The sequence below is a fragment of the Cervus elaphus genome, chromosome 23 (genome assembly GCF_910594005.1).
Source record: "Cervus elaphus chromosome 23, mCerEla1.1, whole genome shotgun sequence".
Lineage (NCBI taxonomy): Eukaryota > Metazoa > Chordata > Mammalia > Artiodactyla > Cervidae > Cervus > Cervus elaphus.
In genome coordinates, this window is record NC_057837.1 from 63166427 (window position 1) to 63185580 (window position 19154).

A 19154-nucleotide genomic window follows, 5' to 3' on the forward strand; every position below is an offset into this window, starting at 1 on the left:
ATCTAACCCTTGAATAACAAACTGCATAATGGAATAACAGAGCAATCTTCATTACTGATTTCATGTAAATTTTTATTTTTTGATATCTAATTAAAATATCCTTATTTTTTGTTATTGAGATTTTTGGAACCCCCTTAAATTTTACACCTTAGATGCATGCCCTGCTTGTTTCACCCTGGCCTGTCTACTAGCAGCTGCCCCTGCCTGAGCCACCTTGAGCCCTTGTAGTTCATTCACAGGATGTAACCTGAGCCTAGCTATGTGTGAGACCAATGGTAGGACCCTGGCATTTCACTCTGACCTTGGGTGAGAGTGAGGGGCCTAGCATCCTTGGCTAGTATTTCTCCCAGACCCTCAGCTGGACTGTATTGAAGTGACACCTGTAAGGTGCAATGAGACCTCTGGGCATTGAGCCAAGAGTCCTTTGATTCTTTTTTTGTCATAGATGGAGAGAATTTGCTAACATACCACTATTCATCAGGGGTCATATGAGGATCTAAGAATTTCAGAAAATCTAGGTTGTTTTGATTTAAGTCCACATTCTTTAATGTGGCCCATAAGAAGGCCAGCCCTTCACCAATGCATTTCATCTGCCTCATATATAGCCATTCCCCCACGTACACTATATTCTTGTCACAGGGAACTGTTTGGTCTGCTTGTTGTTTTCCAAGCATACGTACTTTCACGCCTCCATGCCTTTGCTCATGCTGTTTCCTTGAATGGAATACCTTTTTTTCCTTTCTCTCTGCTTGATAAATTCTTTACTTATCTTCAAGGCCCAAATCAAATGTTATCTCCTCTGTAGTTTCCACTAATATGTTCCCCTTATTGAAGTTCACTCACACTCCTGATGGAGAAGGCAGTGTCACCCCACTCCAGTACTCTTGCCTGGAAAATCCCATGGACAGAGGAACCTGGTGGGCAGCAGTCCATGGGGTCGCTAAGAGTCGGACACGACGGAAGCGACTTAGCAGCAGCAGCACACTCCTGATAGCCCCCGTCCCAACGTCATGTATCCGGTTTTTTTTTTTTTTTCCATCTGTTTTTTATGTCTCTTTATAAGATGATGAACTCAGTGAATGATTTGAAACAGTGACTCCTGAGGTTGCCTCCTCTCCCCCTCATCTTCATTCATTCTCCCTATCCTATAACTTCATTCATCTTTGTATCCGCAGCACTTAGCATAATGCTTGATACACAGGAAGCACTTAACAAACATTTGTTGCGTATGATGAAAGCTGCAAGGCAAAATGTGGTTCCTTTATTTTCACTTTCTATTTCCACTTCTCAGGAGATTTTGGTTACTGCTCCCAATTTCCTCCCTTGATCATTTCTGTTCTTTCTGACCATATGCATCCCATCCCAATTTTAGCTAGCTTTCTGGGGCTAGCTCTCCCAACCCATTCTGCTCATTTATTCTGCAAATCAGCACATACTTATTGAAAACCTGCTGTTCTGCAGGCACTATTCTAGGCATTGAGGATACGGCAGTGACCAAGATAGATGGGGTACTTCCATGGAGCTTACGTTATCATTGAAAAACAACCAAAACGAGTAACAAGATAATTTCAGATAACAATGAGGTTTAGAAAGGAAGTAAAGTGATGTGACAGGGTGTGAAGAGAAGTTAGTCAGGTAAGCCCTCTCTGACAAGGAGACTCTAAAATCTGGAGGAAAGAAGAAGGCAATATGGGTACCTACAGAAAAAAATTTTAAGTAGAAATGTCAGTAAGTGCACAGGCCTAGAGACAAAATCAAATGACTGAAAATTATAAAGCATTATATAAAGAACAAAATGATTAAGGCTTTCCTTAGCCTGTCAGTATCCCTTCATTCCTTTCACAACCGAGTAGCTTCAGTTCCTTCTGAGAAGTGGTTGACTTCTCCTAACCTCCTCCTTTTCTACCACTCATATCACAGAATTTTCTTCCACTGAATCCCATTGAAATTCATCTGACTGAAGTACCAGTCCATGGTATTAGATGCTTTGTGTGGTCCCTTTAGAGGCACTTCCCTCCTCCATCACCTCCAGAAGCACTAAGAGCTGCTGTCCCATCTCCAGGAAAGGTTTACCTCACAGGAACACTCAAATGGAAATCCGGGGGTGGGGATCAGGGGCAGCATTGAGGAGGAAAAGTCAGTTCTCTGGACAGACATCCACAAGTGGGAGAGCCTGGAGTCCACTTGTGTGAATCCCAGGAGTGTCTCTTCACCCCCTACAGCCATTCTTGTTACCTTTTCTCTAAACTGTGTGTTGCCTTCCACTGGGCTGCCAAGTCCAGCTGGTGAGGGAGTCCAAAAGAGCTGGCCTCCTCTCTTAGATGCCAGAGCAACTGCTTAAAAAAGCGGAAGGGCTTCCTGCTGCTAGAGACATGAAACACTCTCAGTAAGCCAGGAGCCAGAATCAAAACCATATGGTTTGCTTTGCAGAAAAGATCACAGAACCTAAAAAGTTAGAGGAAGGAGGGCCAGCTAGGGGACAAGTTTTGGGAGTAAGGTGGGTGCGCCTATCCCATTCCTAGCAACCCTGTACTCACTAGTATAGTCCCTATCCCGCCACCTAAGGGTCCTTCTGTCCTTGGACTCCTGGCCTATTTGGACTTTCTTCAGGCCCAGATGATAGAAGTTCTAACAATAAAGTTCAGAAGATTGAGATTATATCCTCTCCCTGGAACATCTTGGTCTCTTAAAGTCCTCCTGACCAGATGCCCCTCAAATGAAAACTGTCCCCATTTACTCTTATCTCTAAGGAACTGACATACCTCACACCTTTACATATTAAACTAGCAGTCTTTTAACTGCTTGTCTCCTGTGAATCTAAATAGATACAGGGTCTCTAAGATTTTTCTTAAATTTTTAAGTTTATCTTAGATTTTTCCTAAGTTCTCCTGAGGTAGATCCATAAGCATTAAAAAGAAATTTATACTCAATGACTCCTTTTAAAAGGATAAGCCATATGGTCATAATGTGGGAGCCTGGCTTTAGATCTGTTTTAGGGCTTGAAATGTCAGAGCTCTGCTAGTTCTAACAGGTTCCTGTCCTTACTGCTACGTGAGCCAGGATTGTTTAAGGACAAGTTGGGGAGGAGATGCTGTATGCCTGAAACTGGGATGGCCTGCAGTGTCTTTTTCTCTGCAGACCAAGGCCAGGGTACCCCAGGAAAGAGTGAATCCTAATTCTATCCATCTGCTGCCTTCCGGCTCCCCCAACCCACCACTTCAGTGGCTCCCTATAAACGGAAACAATTATGGGGAGATGTCAGTGTCTATAAGTCTCTCTGTCCATGCAGAAGAGTCTGGGGCAGCTGCCTTTGTTTTAGGGCCCAGGCTGACCCATAAATGGGAGGAACATTCCAGGCAGCCCTTTACTATAAGAAAGAGGTTGATCCTCAGTGTTTCAGCGTTGAGTGCCTGTGCCACAAGCCTCTCCCATAATCTGTTCACCCAGGGCAGGTCTGCAGTATGCTGGGTCATGGAAGAAAAAGCAAACAAGAAGACAGAACAAATAAACTGAGTTTTCCTAATTTTTTTCTGCAGGTGTTTTCTTGGACAGGAAGGCAAATGAAAAGTTTGATAGAGAGGATGGTTCTCCTTCTTGGCTACTATTGAAGGTAAGTGTTGACAACGTTATATGATCAGAGATTTGAGGGTAGGATTTCTGTCTTAAGCTTCCCAAAGCTGCAAGGATGATCCTGTTCCTGCCTCCCAGACTGCCTGACTTGTTCCGCTATATGCTTAAGTCATTGGAAAAGACCCTGATGTTGGGAATGATTGAAGGCAGGAAGTTTTTGACCAAAATAAATTATATTTTAATGTTTTTGTTGTTTAGTCACTAAATCATGTCCAACTCTTTTGCACCCGCCTAGACCGTAGCCTGCCTGGTCCTTCTGTCCATGGGATTCTCCAGGCAAGAATACTGGAGTGGTTACCGTTTCTTCCTGCAGGGGATCTCCCCGACTCAGGGATCGAACCAGAGTCTCCTGCATCTCCTGCATTCACAGGCGTATTCTCTACTACTGAGCCACTGAGGAGCTCCTATATTTTAGTATGTTTTACATGTATATATATATATATATATATACATACATATATATAAAGTGAAGTTGCTCAATCGTGTCCGACTCTTTGCGACCCCATGGACTGTAGCCTACCAGGTTCCTCCCTCCATGGGATTTTCCAGGCAAGAATACTGGAGTGGGTTGCCATTTCCTTCTCCAGATCTTCCCGACCCAGGGATTGAACCCAGGTCTCCCACATTGTAGGCAGACATATATATATACATATACATACAATATATATATATATATCTAGACCCTGTCTTATTCAAGCATCACAATAATACTACACTTAGGAAAGAGAGAGTATGAATATCACTATTATATAGGAAACAAACACGAAGAGATTAATTGACCTGTGCAAACTAGCTCTCTTGTCACCAGAGTCAAGACTAGAACACTAATTTCCCAACTTCCAGTTCAGTGCCTTTTTCATCATTTCACCTTAAGAACAAACATCTTCCACATGTTTCAGTAAGACAGGGTATTCACAATCATTGAACCCTTTCCCTGGGCCCCTCTTATAATTATGGGGTCTTCCTCTTTCAAGGCTGAGTCATCCTTTGCCACCTTATGCTCCCCCAGATTCACACACAGTTCATATGCTTGCAACACTACCAGGCACTTTGCATACCATTGTCTCAGTTCATTCCCCAGTATCCCCATTGAGGATATTATTTATCCATGGGACCAATACACTGAAGCTCAGAAAAGGCAGATACATTAGTTTAAAATCATAGAGCTTATAAGTGTTAGTCAGGAGCTGAAACCAGGTCTTCTGATACCCTGATCCCTTTCTGTGATACCCAAGGAATCCAGAGACAGGAGCCATGTAGGAATCAAACGTAGATCTCAAGACATGAGCAAATTTGTGGACTGTTCCTGCAGGAGGCAGATTCTAAGTCTGGGATACCATGTAATACAATAGACAGCCTCCAGTTCCTCCTATGTGGCAAACATCCTTCCCACTGGGTATCCTCACAGAAACAGGCGAAACACGCAAGTGTGCTTACGTGGCATGTGCTGCCCCGCCTCCTCCTGCCAGAGGTTTGGTCACAGCTAAAGCATCTTCACAACCTATTTAAACCAACTTGCACGAACTGGCAACAAAGTATCCGTTCTCTCACAGGCTGAGTCATTGAGCTTCTGCAGAAGTTGGAAGAGGCAATCTTTAGCGGAAACATTTAAGAACCAGGGGTTCCCTGAGAGGTATGTGACAAATTCCATTCAGATATTGAGATTGATTTCTTTCCTCTTTCTTTCTTTCCCCCCACCCCAATCACATTCAAAGAGCTAACAAGTTTTCACCTTATCAAGCAAGATGAGAAGAACATTGCTTCCTTTATTCTTGAGTGAGTCTGTGCCAGAGGAGAGCTAACGGCATCTGAGTAATTAAGGGTAGCATCGGAGTTATCTGAGAGCACTTTGTACATATGACATTTACTGATAGGTAAATGGTGCTTCAAATACTTCAGCAAAATCCAATTACAGGCCTCTAAGTCCATTATAATTTACTGCTCCCACAGTTCACCCTGTAAACTCCCACACTGTTTACACTGTTTACTGTATAGGCAGCCCCTCTGCTTTGAAATGCTTCTAAGAAACTATGATGGTGCAAATTTGTTCAACTGACAGCTGAATGTACATGTAGCTCCATCAGAGAGGGAAAGGCAAATGTAGGTGTAAGGACTAAATTTTATCTCATGGCATCTGAGCAGCCTCGATGGCCTGACGGCTTTGTTGTGCTATATGGGTAACAACTGGGTCATGAGATAATTCACAAAACTCTCCAGCAGTCCAGGCTTTCCTGGGGTTAACTGTTGCTGTGGGGCTGGGATGAGGAAAAGCAGGTCTTCTCAAGCTGCAGCTGCAGTCGACATCTCCTTCACCCCATACCTGAGCTCCTGCTCCCTGGGAGAGAAACCCGAGTAATGACAGCTGTAGCTGCAGAGAAGGGTTCTTCTTGGCAGTGGCTGATTCCGACTTCAGAGCTGTGGGTGTTGAGCTAGAAAGCAGTACAGAGAGAGAGGGCCAGGAAGTAAGTGATGCCGGGAAATGGGAAACTCAGGGGAGAAAGGACTTGACTTTCTTCCCCTCACAAAGATGTGATTTGCAAGGTTTGTCTTTTCATTTGGACTGGTGAGTTTCAAAATTTTTAGTCTTTAGACAACTTGAGCTAGACAAAAGTATTATCCATTTACTAGATTGAATAAGCCAGCAAACAAACCAACCAACCACTTTACAGGTGTGTTTGCTGAATCCCTGTGATTATTTGTAGGTCCCTTTAAACATATTTGTTTTGATGCTTTTAAGTTTTGATTGAAATCCACAGCAGAAAATATGTTTTAAAAGGGGGAAAAAAAAATCAACACACTTCTGTGCCTTGCGTTTTGACCCAGTCCGCAGAACGGTTGGAAGAATCTCTGCAGACCCACTATAGATCCCCGGATTCCACTTGGAGAACCATTAATCTAAAAAAAGACATCTTGATTTCAGAACCCTTCTTTTGATCTGGAGTTATCTGTTACTGACCACAGACAGCTGCTACTGACAATTCCCGGGACAGGGCCCTGTAGAGTGAGAGGTGAGTCCAGTGTGGGAAGAAGAAATTTCTTTCTCTTTGTCAACGAGTGTTTCAGTACAGAGCCATATCTGTGCTTAACAGGATATCTATGAGCTCAATTTCTTCTCCTTTTCTTCCTCTTCTTTTTCTTTCCTTTTCCTTCCTCCCTCCTCCTCATTTTCTTCTACTTTTTTGTTTCTTCTGTAGTAAAAAAACTCACCAAGCCCTCGGTGCCAAGATGATTTTTTTCCTGGTACATTCCACTGATTTAAGTTTCCAAATTACAGTTTCTTACTTGGGTGCAGAATCTTCCTATATTTGAGCACCTAAATTTTTGTAAAAGCAGTTGGCCACTGCCCATACTTTGTGTACAGGTAGCTGAGATAGTACCAGAGAAGAGAAGGCTACAGGTTTGTGCCCTTTCCTGTATCAAAGTGTGGAGCTCTATTGAGATACATGTAGGAGAAGAACATTCCGGGAGGGAGCAGCCATGTTGCAGAGAACCGACAACACCGATAATATAAAGAACAAATCCAGGAAGAAATGGAACCATACCTTGGAAGCTTGAAGTTACAGTGGTTCATTTGGTCAACCTGCTCTGAAAATAAAGGAAGAGATTCTCATGTTGAAGGTAGGGCATGTGCTTGCGTTTCCTCTGCTTAAGCCACAGGGATCTCATTAAGGATCGGGACACTAACACTGATCGCTTCATTTTGGGCACAACTCTGAGCAGGAAAGCCCCATACAAAGATAATTACCAGGAATTGGGGGTGCCCATTATAGCCTTTTGATTTGGTCACTCAAATATCCTGTCAGACAGATGTAGAAAGGAGACCGATCTTTACCTCAAAAGAAGTAAATTGTAGGTTGAAGTGTTTGGTTTCAGTCTCTGTCAGGTTGAGGCTTTGAAAAACAGATCTGTGGGTCTAGGAAACCACTTACAGGATTCAATTGCTTTGGAGTCCTGTGCATAATCAAGGATATAAAGAAATGTATAACTCAATTTGAGACAATTGTTTTTAATTGACAGTTTTACTGTCGAGTACGGTAAACCCATTTTGTGTAAGTGGCTCGGGATTGAAATACAGTCTGGGAAAAGGGCTGTTTCTGGTTCTTCAGGACAGTCTGAAGGCATCTCAAAAGTTAAAATAACATGAAACTTGCCATCTTTCTGTTACACTGCAAATGTTTTTCTTTTCCAAGTGCTTCTGCATATGGGTGAGCATTCCAGCAAAGATGCAGTTACAGTTCAGTACGGGAAAGCAAATGAACCTAGTGTTCAGAGTTCGATGAAAGAGCCAGGACGCTAGTCAAAAAGAGAGAAGAGTTCTTATAGAAACAAAACAGAAAATAGAAATAAAAAAGATCACATGTCAATGCGTGTGTTGGGTTTGGGAGGAAGGCGGATGGTAGCAGAGTGTCATCTTTGATTGAGATAAGAAAGAATATGGCTCAGGGAAAATGTACACAAAGAAATAGACTGTGGCTTGAGAGAAAACTGAGTTCAGTTGGGTAGGGAAGATTTATTCAGGTTTTGGTGAGGAAATTGTAAAGAACTGTAAAGCTAAAGTCTGTATCCAATTAAAATACCTGTGCAGATGGGTCTGGGGGCCAAAGTAGTCCCTATAGCCCCAAGAGGTCTGCATTTTGCTCATAGGGCAGCTCTCTTGAGGAAAAAGAAGAAGAATGGGGGGTGTTGCAGTGGGGGAGAGTTCTATAAATCCTTCTGATAACCCCCACAAAATTAGGACACAGCCATAAATTGCCTACTAGACAACCACCAGTTCTGTCTCCATCTGTTCCGCAAACCTGTGCTTACAGATTCTTTATATTCAAGTGTTTTTAAGAAGAATCAGCTTGGAACAAAAGTACTAAATTCAAAACATTCTAAACCACAATTTAAATCTTATTTAAAAGATGAAAGGATGAAAAGTGTGACTCTTTTCATTAGTTTAGAAATAGTCCTTTCTGACTGGTTCCCATCCAGTATATGTTTCACTCTTTCCTTGGTTTGTTCCGCTCTTAAGTGCCATCAGCCCTCATTCAATATAGTCAGTGATTGGACTTTCAGAAAGGATAAAACTGGTTATTTAAAATTGCCTCCTTATGTCCTATAGTTGCACCCTTTGACATTCCCTTCCAGAAAAGTGATGTCATCCCCATCCACAGCACCATTGTAAGTCAGGGACACAGAGAAAAAACCACTAGACCCCAGTGAAGTTACACTGATCGGAGCTTCAGGATGGTCGGGTGGCCTGATTCTCGGTAGCAGCAGGCCCTGGTGCACAAAGCTCAGGAGCGGGAATTAGGAGGCCAGTTTCTAAGCCTGCGTCTACTTCTAACAGTCTGTGGGGCTTTAACCTCCTCATAGACTTGCTCAGGGCTGCCATCTTCCTGTGCATCAAAGGAGAAGACAAAGCCTCGCCTCTCCTACTTGTGAATAAGACGACAGCTGAAAGTAACCTGTCTTTGCTGGGTGACAGGGAGCCAGGTCAAAGAGAGAAGGTTGTGACAGCTGCCTTTTTCACTTGATTGCTTAATGTTTAAAATCTTGATCTCCTTCTTTCCTGGGATCCTGAATGGTCTGGACACAGACCACAATACTTTAAATTTTTATTTGATGTTTGTCTGTTTCTATTAAACAAAAATGTGTACAGCTTGATGAATTTTTACCACATGAACACACCCAGGAAAACTGAACCTAGATCTAGAAACAGAACATTACCAGTACGCAGAACCCCCTCATGCCTTCTTTAAGTCTCTTTCTTCCCAAGGGTAACCACTAACCTGACTTCTAACACCATAATTAAGTTTTGCCTGTTGGGGGTGGTGGTGGTGGGGCGGTATGTACTTTGATGTGTGACTTCTTTTGCTTTGTAAGATTTAGTTATGCTATTGCATGTAGTAATATTTGGGATTTTGTTTTTTGACTGCACCACGCAGCTTGTGGGATCTTAGTTCCCCAATCAGGGATCCAACCCTGTGGCCCCTGCATTGAAAGGGTAGAGTCCTAACCACTGCACCTCCAGGGAATTTCTGCATGTAGTAGTATTTTATTTGAATTGCTAAATTTTATTTCATGAATTAATATACCACAGTTTATTTATTGATGGGCATTTGGGTTGTTTCCAGTTGGGGACTATTATGAACAGTTCTATTAGGAACATTTGTGAACAGTTTTTTGCTGAACATATGAATGCAATTCTATTGGGTATATCTAAAAATGGAAGTGCTGAATTGTAAGACATGTGAGTTCTGCTTTAATAGATACTGCCAGTTTTCCAAATTAGTTGTATCATTTTATACTTCTAACAGCCTTGTCTGAGGTTTCTGGGTTTTTTTTAACATCCTCATGGCTCAGACGGTAAAGAATGTGCCTGCTAATGTGGGAGACCCAGGTTTGATCCTTGGGTCAGGAAGATTCCCTGGAGTAAGAAATGACAACCCACTCCAGTATTCTTGCCTGGAGAGTTCCATGGACAGAGGAGCCTGGCGGGCTACAGTCCATGGTGTTGCAAAGAGTCAGACACTACTGAGTGACTAACACTTTCACTTTCAGTTTTCATCAATACATGGTATTGTCTGTCTTTTATATTTAACTATTTTGGTGAGAGAATAGTGGAATGCCTTTCTATTTTAATTTATATTTCCTTGACACTAATGAAGTTGAGCACCTTTTGTCATTCATTGGCCATTTGGATATCCTGTTTTGTGAAATACCCTTCATATCTTGAACCTATTCTGTTGGGTTGTCTGACATTTTTATTGGTCTATGTTCTTTAAATTGTAGACATTGGTTGTGTACAAGTTACAAATATCATTTCCCAAATGATGTCTAAGCATATTGGACCCTGAGGCAAAGGGAAAATCAGTGGATACCTATCTTGATTTAAAATTATGACATTTTATTCATCATGGATTTTAAAAAACTAATTTTGATTTTTAAAAATACTGCAAATATCTTGTTTTGATTACTGAGGGTTTTTTGTTGTTGTTGTTGTTGTTTTATGCCCCCTTAAAAATTTGTGTCCAGGCTTAACACTTTACTAGACTTTCACCCGAGGCTTCAACTTGCCTCACCCTAGGCCTGGCTCTTATTCCATTCTGCGGCTTGCATTGTCACTGTCTTTATAGTGTTATTTGATGAAAAGGAGTTCCTAATTTAAATTTAAATTGATTAAATTATTCAAGATTTTCTTTCATGGTTAGCATCTTTTTAAAAAATTCTGTTAAAATTTTTTTTTCTACCTAAAGTCATAAAAATATTCTCCTATAATATTTTTTTGAATAGTGCTGTTCAATAGAACTTTCTGCAGTGATAGAACTATTCTCCAGCTATGCTGTACAATATGACAGCCAACATGATGCAGGTATTGAGCACTTGAAATGTGGCCAGTATTTCTGATGTATTGAATTTTAAATTTTATTTACTTTTAATTATTTTATTAAATATGGATAGTTGCAATGTAACCTGAAAACATCATCCATCTAGAATTGATTTTAGGCTATGCTGTAACGTCATATTTCCTTTTTTTCTTCCATATGGATAGCCAATTGACCCAGTATCATGTACTGAAAAGACTATTAATTCCTTTTATAGTTAGACAGTTTTCTATGAGTCTGGTTAATCTGGTTCTGGAATGTCCACTTTTAAAATTTATCTATTAGTTTGTCTCTGTGCCAATTCCATGCTGTTTCAAATACTATAGCTACTATAATGAACTTAATACATAATAGAATAAGTTTTTCATATTTCTGGTCTTCCGCAAGATTATCTTGACTATTCTTGAACTTCTGCTCTGCATTTCCACATAGATTTTATTTATTGAAGTGTAGCTGACATAATGATTTGACAGCACAGTGGTCTGACATGCAAATACATTACAAAATGATCACTATGATAGGTCTAATAATCATCTGTCACCATACAAAGTTATTATAGTATTATTGATTTTATTTCTTATGTTGTATATTACATCTCTCATGCATGCATGCTAGGTTGCTTCAGCTGTGTCCAAATCTTTGCAACCCTGTGGACTGTAGCCTGCCAGGCTCCTCTGTCCATGGGATTCTCAAGGCAAGAATACTGGAGTGTGTTGCCATGCCCTCCTCCAGGGAATCTGCTTGACCCAGGGATTGAACCCAAGTCTCTTATGTCTCCTGCACTGGCAGGCAGGTTCCTTACCACTAGCGTCATATTACTGGGAAGCCCATATTACATCTTGTGCTTTATTTATTTTATAACTGGAAGTTAGTGCCTCTTAATCGCTTTCATCTGTTTCACCAAACCCCCTAACATTCTCCCCTATAGTAATAACCAGTTTGTTCTCTGTATCTACGTCTGTTTCTGTTTTCTTATTTTTTATATAATTTTATTTACTTTTGGCTGTGCTGGGTCTTTGTTGCCGCGTGGGCTTGCCTCTAGTTGCAGCGAGCAGGAGCTACTCTCTAGTTTTGGTGCACAGGCTTCTCACTGGAGTGTATTCTCTTTTGTTGTTGTTGTTGTTGTTGTTTCAATTAGAGGATAATTGCTTTGCAATGCTGTTTTGCTTTCTGCCATACATCAACATTAATCAGCCATAAGTATATATTTGTTCTCTCCCTCTTAAACCTCCCTCCCACGGTGGCTCCTCTCATTGTGGAGCCCGAACTCGAGAGCACAGGCTCAATAGTTGTGGCACATAGGCTGAGTTGCTCCATGGCATGTGGGATCTTCCTAGACCAGGGATTGAACCCTTGTCTCCTGCATTAGCAGGCAGATTCTTTACCACTAAGTCACCAGCGAAGCTCTTGTTTTGTTTTTTCGATTCCACTTGTAAGTGAAAACATATGGTATTTGTCTTTTTTTGTCTGACTTATTTCACTTAGCATAATACCCTTGCTGTTGTGGCAAATGGCAAGATTTCATTCTTGTTTATAGCTGAGTGATATTCCATTGTATATAAATATACCATATGTTCTTTCAGTTCAGTCGCTCTGTCATGTCCGACTCTTTGCGACCCCATGAACCACAGCATGCCAGGCCTCCCTATCCATCACCAACTCCCGGAGTCCACCCAAACCCATGTCCATCGAGTCGATGATGCCATCCAACCATCTCATCCTCTGTCGTCCCCTTCTCCTCCTGCCCTCAATCTTTCCCAGCATCAGGGTCTTTTCAAATGAGTTAGCTCTTCACATCAGGTGGCCAAAGTATTGGAGTTTCAGCTTCAACATCAGTCCTTCCAATGAACACCCAGGACTGATCTCCTTTAGGATGGACTGGTTGGATCTCCTTGCAGTCCAACGGACTCTCAAGAGTCTTCTCCAACACCACAGTTCAAAAGCATCAATTCTTTGGCGCTCAGCTTTCTTCACAGTCCAACTCTCACATCCATACATGACCACTGGAAAAACCATAGCCTTGACTAGATGGACCTTTGTTGGCAAAGTAATGTCTCTGCTTTTTTTTTTTTTTTTTTTTATCATCATTCGGCCTGGGCGGGATTCTGACTTAGAGGCGTTCAGTCATAATCCCACAGATGGTAGCTTTGCCTCATTGGCTCCTCAGCCAAGCACATACACCAAATGTCTGAACCTGCGGTTCCTCTCGTACTGAGCAGGATTACCATGGCAACAACACATCATCAGTAGGGTAAAACTAACCTGTCTCACGACAGTCTAATCCCAGCTCACGTTCCCTATTAGTGGGTGAACAATCCAACGCTTGGTGAATTCTGCTTCACAATGATAGGAAGAGCCGACATCGAAGGATCAAAAAGCAACGTCGCTATGATGTCTCTGCATTTTAATATGCTGTCTAGGTTGGTCATAACTTGCCTCCCAAGGAGTAAGCGTCTTTTAATTTCATAGCTGCAATCACCATCTGCAGTGATTTTGGAGCCCAGAAAAATAAAGTCAGCTACTGTTTCCACTGTTTCCCCATCTATCTGCCATGAAGTGATGGGACCGAATGCCATGATCTTAGTTTTCTGAATGTTGAGCTTTAAGCCAACTTTTTCACTCTCCTCTTTCACTTTCATCAAGAGGCTCTTTAGTTCTTCTTCACTTTCTGCCATAAGGGTCATGTCATCTGTATATCTGAGGTTATTGATATTTCTCCTGGCAATCTTGATTCCAGCTTGTGCTTCTTCCAGGCCAGCATTTCTCATGATGTACTCTGCATATAAGTTAAATAAGCATGGTGACAATATACAGCCTTGACGTACTCTTTTTCCTATTTGGAACCAGTCTGTTGTTCCATGTCCAGTTCTAACTGTTGCTTCCTGACCTGCATACAGATTTCTGAAGAGGCAGGTCAGGTGGTCTGGTATTCCCATCTCTTTCAGATTTTTCCACAGTTTACTGTGATCAACACAGTCAACTGTGATCAACACAGTCAAAGGCTTTGGCATAGTCAGTAAAGCAGAAGTAGATGTTTTTTGCTTTTTCAATGATCCAGAAGATGTTGGCAATTTGATCTCTAGTCCCTCTGCCTTTTCTAAATCCAGCTTGAACATCTGGAAGTTCACAGTTCACATATTGCTGAAGCCTGGCTTGGAGAATTTTGAGCATTACTTTACTAGCGTGTGAGATGAGTGCAATTGTGCGGTAGTTTGAGCATTCTTTGGGATTGCCTTTCTTTGGGATTGGAATGAAAACTGACCTTTTCCAGTCCTGTGGCCACTGCTGAGTTTTACAAATTTCCTGGCATATTGAGTGCAGCACTTTCTTTCAGGATTTGAAATAGCTCAACTGGAATTCCATCACCTCCACTAGCTTTGTTCATAGTGATGCTTCCTAAGGCCCACTTGACTTCACATTCCAGGATGTCTGGCTCTAGGTGAGTGATCACACCATTGTGATTATCTGGGTCGTGAAGATCTTTTATGTACAGTTCTTCTGTGTATTCTTGCCACCTCTTCTTAATATCTTCTGCTTCTGTTAGGTCCATACAATTTCTGTCCTTTATTGAGCCCATCTTTGCATGAAATGTTCCCTTGGTATCTCTAATTTTCTTGAAGAGATCTCTAGTCTTTCCCATTCTGTTGTTTTCCTCTATTTCTTTGCACTGATCACTGAGGAAGGCTTTCTTATCTCTTCTTGCTATTCTTTGGAATTCTGCATTCAAATGGATGTATCTTTCCTTTTCGCTTCTCTTCTTTTCACAGCTATTTGTACTCCCCCTCAGACAGCCATTTTGCCTTTTTGCATTTCTTTTTCTTGGGGATGGTCTTTATCCCTGTCTCCTGTACAATGTCATGAACCTCCATCCATAGTTCATCAGGCAATCTATCAGATCTAGTCCCTTAAATTTATTTCTCACTTCCACTGTATAATCATAAGGGATTTGATTTAGGTCATACCTGAATGGTCTAGTGGTTTTCCCTACTTCCTTTTTTTTTTTTTTTTTTCATTTATTTTTATTAGTTGGAGGCTAATTACTTTACAATATTGTAGTGGTTTTTGCCATACATTGACATGAATCAGCCATGGATTTACATGTGTTCCCCATCCTGAACCCCCCTCCCACCTCCCTCCCCATCCCATTCCTTCCCTACTTTCTTCAATTTAAGTCTGAATTTGGCAATAAGGAGTTCATGATCTGAGCCTTTGTCATAGATTAATTGACTATATAAGTGTGGATTTATTTCTGGGCTCTCTGTTCTGTACCATTGATATATGTGTCTGTTTTTTGTCCAGTACTATAGTGTTTTGATTTCTATAGCTTTGTAGTATAATCTGAAACCAGGGAACATGATACCTCCAGCTTTGTTCTTTTTCCTCGGGATTACTTTGACTATTGAAAGGTTGTTGCTGAACCACGAAAAGATGCTGGGATTCTTGGCCTCTGGAGGAGAAGAATTCAATCTGGGCCCAGAGACGAGGCTTGATCGCTCAGAGCTTCTGTGTAATAAAGTTTTATTAAAGTATAAAGGAGATAGAGGAAGCTTCTGACATAGGCATCAGAAGGGGGCAGAAAGAGTACCCCCTTGCTGGAGTTATATACTCTCCAATTAGTTATTACAGTGAATCAAAAGAATGTCTGGAAGTTGTAAAGACCTCACTAGACCTACTCCCATAATTTACATTTTAAGATAACAGGATTAGCCAGAAGGTTTTTCCAGAGACTGTCCTCAAGCAGGATACATTATTGTTATATAATCCTAAGGAATGTAGAGGGGAAAAAAGTTTGTCCTTTCTTCCTCCATGAGAATTCCAGACCCCTCTCTCCTTGGGAATCCCTAGACTTCTTATCGACCTGCCTAGGAAATGACTCTCTCATCCCCCCCTTTTCTTTTAGGAGAATTATGTTGCCAAGGGAAAGGGGCGTCGTTTTCATTCCCTAACTACTTCCTGCTGTTTAGGGGCATAGTCCCTAAATTGTTGAGGCAACATATTCTCCTAACTCTCATATTGAGGGTCTCTGATCCAGGAGCCCCAGGTAATAGTTGGAGGAGGCTGTGGCACTTGTAAGAGCTTGGACAACCATTTGTAAATTAAAAGCTTTTAGATGGTTAGAAAACCCCATTATACAGTTACAGATGTAAGGCAAACTAGTCATTAAACCAAGTTAAAATCAAAATGAAAAGTTACATTATGTCCATAGTTACATCAGTCCATCTTAAGGTTGTTAGATGTCATCAGGTTAAGAAGAGGCATCACATGTGATTGTTGTTGAAGATATTTGCAGACTTGGAGAAAGTCTTTTCCTCAAAGTGGAGATGTCCACCATGGGAAGCCTTCCACTGATGAAGAGGGAAGTGCTCCACAGACCCAGCAGTTAGACCAATTATGAAATGTAGCATAGGAGTGAGCCCAGGACAGGAAGGCATTGTCTTGAGGATCAAACAACAGACTCAGGAGTTTTGGAGTCAGCAGAAGTAGGCTCACATAGGTTTTCAGGCCCATCTGAAAAGTACAAAGTCAGAGCATAGAAAGTAAAGACATAAAATGAAGTCACTTAGTTCTGGTCAGGGTGCCACCTCTTAACTTGAGTGTGATGTACCCACGGATCAATTCCTGGCACTCTGACAGCTGTGGGAGAAGAAAGACTAACCTAGTAAGGGCCTTCTCAGAGGGGCTTGAGGGATGGATCCCCAGACCCCAATGTTTTTATGAGGACCTCAGTTCCTGGCTCAAACAGAGGCTTGTTTGACTCAGAGGCTGGGTCAGGAGTCCTCTCCTGGAGTTCTGTTAATGCCTGTTGAAAAGCTGAGAGCTGAGTTACATAACTAGTTAATTCCAAGGCTTCAGGGTCTATAACAATGTCTGTGTGTAAGAAAGGCCTTCCATAAATACATTCAAAGGGGGACAGTCCCTCCTTTTTTGGGACAGTTCGAGCCCTCACTAAAGCTACGGGTAGGACTTTAATCCAATTGTCCTGCGTCTCGAGTTAATTTGCACAGATGTCTTTTGATAATGTCATTAGCTTTTTCAACCTTTCCTGAGGATTGGGGTCTCCAGGAACAGTGTAAGTGATACTCTATTCCTAGAGCTTTAGATACCCCCTGAGTTACAGCAGCTTTAAAGGCGGAGCCATTGTCACTCTGAAGGCTCTGTGGCAGTCCAAACCTGGGGATAATTTCATGGCTTAAAATCTTTATAACCTCCTTCGCCTGTTCATTATGACAGGGAAAAGCCTCAATCCATCCAGTAAAAGTATCCACCCAAATTTGTAAGCAAGAATACCCATTAGCTTTTGGCATATGAGTAAGATCAATTTCCCAGTCCTCTCCAGGGTATTTTCCACTTCGTTGTAATCCAGAGTTTGCTAGCTTTCCAGTCTTTGGGTTATTTTTCTGACAAACCTCACACCTTTTGATAATATTTTTTAAAGTTTTCATTACATTTTTACCTTCAAACAAATGAGAAGCCATTTGGTAAGTACTCTCTGCACCCAAATGAAAACTCTGGTGTAAACCCTTAAGAATTTTCCATTGAGCATTTTCAGGAATTATTAATCATCCATCCTTGGACTGTAACCATCCTTTATCAGTAATCTTTGCTTCTCTTTTCTCATATCTTTCTAATTCTTCCTCAGTATATTATGGTTTTTCCTGTTCCACAGGACCTGTCCAGATCAAAGGCGTCTGCAGTGAAGGGGTTTCATAAAGTGCCACTTTTCTGGCTTGACAGTCAGCCAACTGATTACCTTCGGCTACTTTACTCCCATCCCTGCTGTGCCCTTTGCAATGCATAACAGCTACTTCTTTAGGATAATATATAGCAGTTAAAAGTCTCTCGATCTCTCTGAAATGCTTAATAGGTTCTCCTGTTGCTGTTTTAAACTGTCTTTCTTTCCATATTGCAGCATGAGCATGTAAAGTCAAATAAGCATACTTAGAATCAGTGTAGATTTACCCGCTGCCTTTTGCTTAACTCTAGAGCCCGAGTCAGAGCCACAAGCTCTGCTAACTGGGCACTGGTTCCCTGGGGGAGAGATTTTGCTAAAACCTGTTCAGCAGTCACCACAGCATAACCTGCTTTACGCTTTCCATCCCGAACAAAAGAACTGCCATCTGTAAATATTTCCACATCAGGATTGTCTAATGGGGTATCCATTAGATCTTCCCGAGCAGCATAGTTTAAAGTTAGGAATTGGGAACAATCGTGATCAGGTGTTTCATTTTCCTTCCCAGGAAGGAAAGTGGCAGGATTTAAATTTCCACAAACTTTAAGCTTAGTTACTGGTCCTTCTAGCAACAATAACTGATATTTAAGGAGCCAACTGTCTGTCATCCAAATATTAACCTTAGAATTTAAGATTCACTCACATCATGAGAAGTCAGTACAGTAAGGTTTCGTCCATTAATTATTTTTAAAGCTTCGGGTGCTAATAAAGCCGCTGCCCCAATTACTCTTAGGCAGTGGGGCCACCCACATGAAATTACATCTAATTATCGGCTTAGATAAGCAATACGTTGCTGGTGAGGCCCTCAGGGTTGTGTCAAAACTGCCAAGGCTATACTTTTTCTTTCAGTGACAAACAAATTAAATTCTGACCCTGTGGGCAAGCTCAGAGCGGGAGCTTGCCAGAAAGCAGTCTGAAGAACCTTAAAAGCCTTTTGAGTATCTGGAGACCAAACCAGTTTGTTGGTTTGAGCCTGCTGAGTCTCAGCTGTAAGTTTATATAAAGGCTGGGCAAGTTCCCCATAACCCAGAATCCAAATGTGACAGTAGCCCGTCATTCCCCCAAATTCTCTCAATTGCCTTAAAATCATAGGTAGGGGATGGTTTAGTATAGGTTTCGTTCTCTCAGGGCCTATGGCCCTAGTCCCTTCTGATATGATTAGGCCCAGATATCTTAACAGATTGCTAGCTGAGCCTTTTCTCTTGATGCCTTGTAACCGCAGCCTGCCAGAAAGTTTAAGAAATCTTCTGAGGCTCACGAACAAGCTTCCTCTGTCTCAGCACTGAGCAAAATATCATCTACACATTGTAACACCACTGCTTCAGAGCTATTAAAGTTTTGTAGATCCCATGACAAACTTTGCCCAAATAAGTGAGGACTGTCACTAAATCCCTGGGGCAAAGCTGTCCAGGTTAACTGAGAAG

At 41.6% G+C, this 19154-nt stretch overlaps 1 protein-coding gene across 4 annotated transcripts in view; it reads left to right on the forward strand.

Annotated features, from left to right (window-relative positions):
* The first annotated feature begins 3536 nt into the window (after positions 1 to 3536).
* The window catches only part of LOC122681775 (agouti signaling protein), a 93153-nt gene continuing 77535 nt past the window's right edge, over positions 3537 to 19154 (forward strand). For 3 of the 4 annotated variants that reach the window (XM_043884207.1, XM_043884204.1, XM_043884202.1), the window contains exons 1-2: positions 5115 to 5263; positions 6551 to 6638. The gene's annotated coding sequence lies outside the window, so the exon portion shown is untranslated. Of the gene's footprint in view, positions 3611 to 5114; positions 5264 to 6550; positions 6639 to 19154 lie in introns of those variants that run through there. The other variant, XM_043884206.1, reaches the window with a different exon arrangement.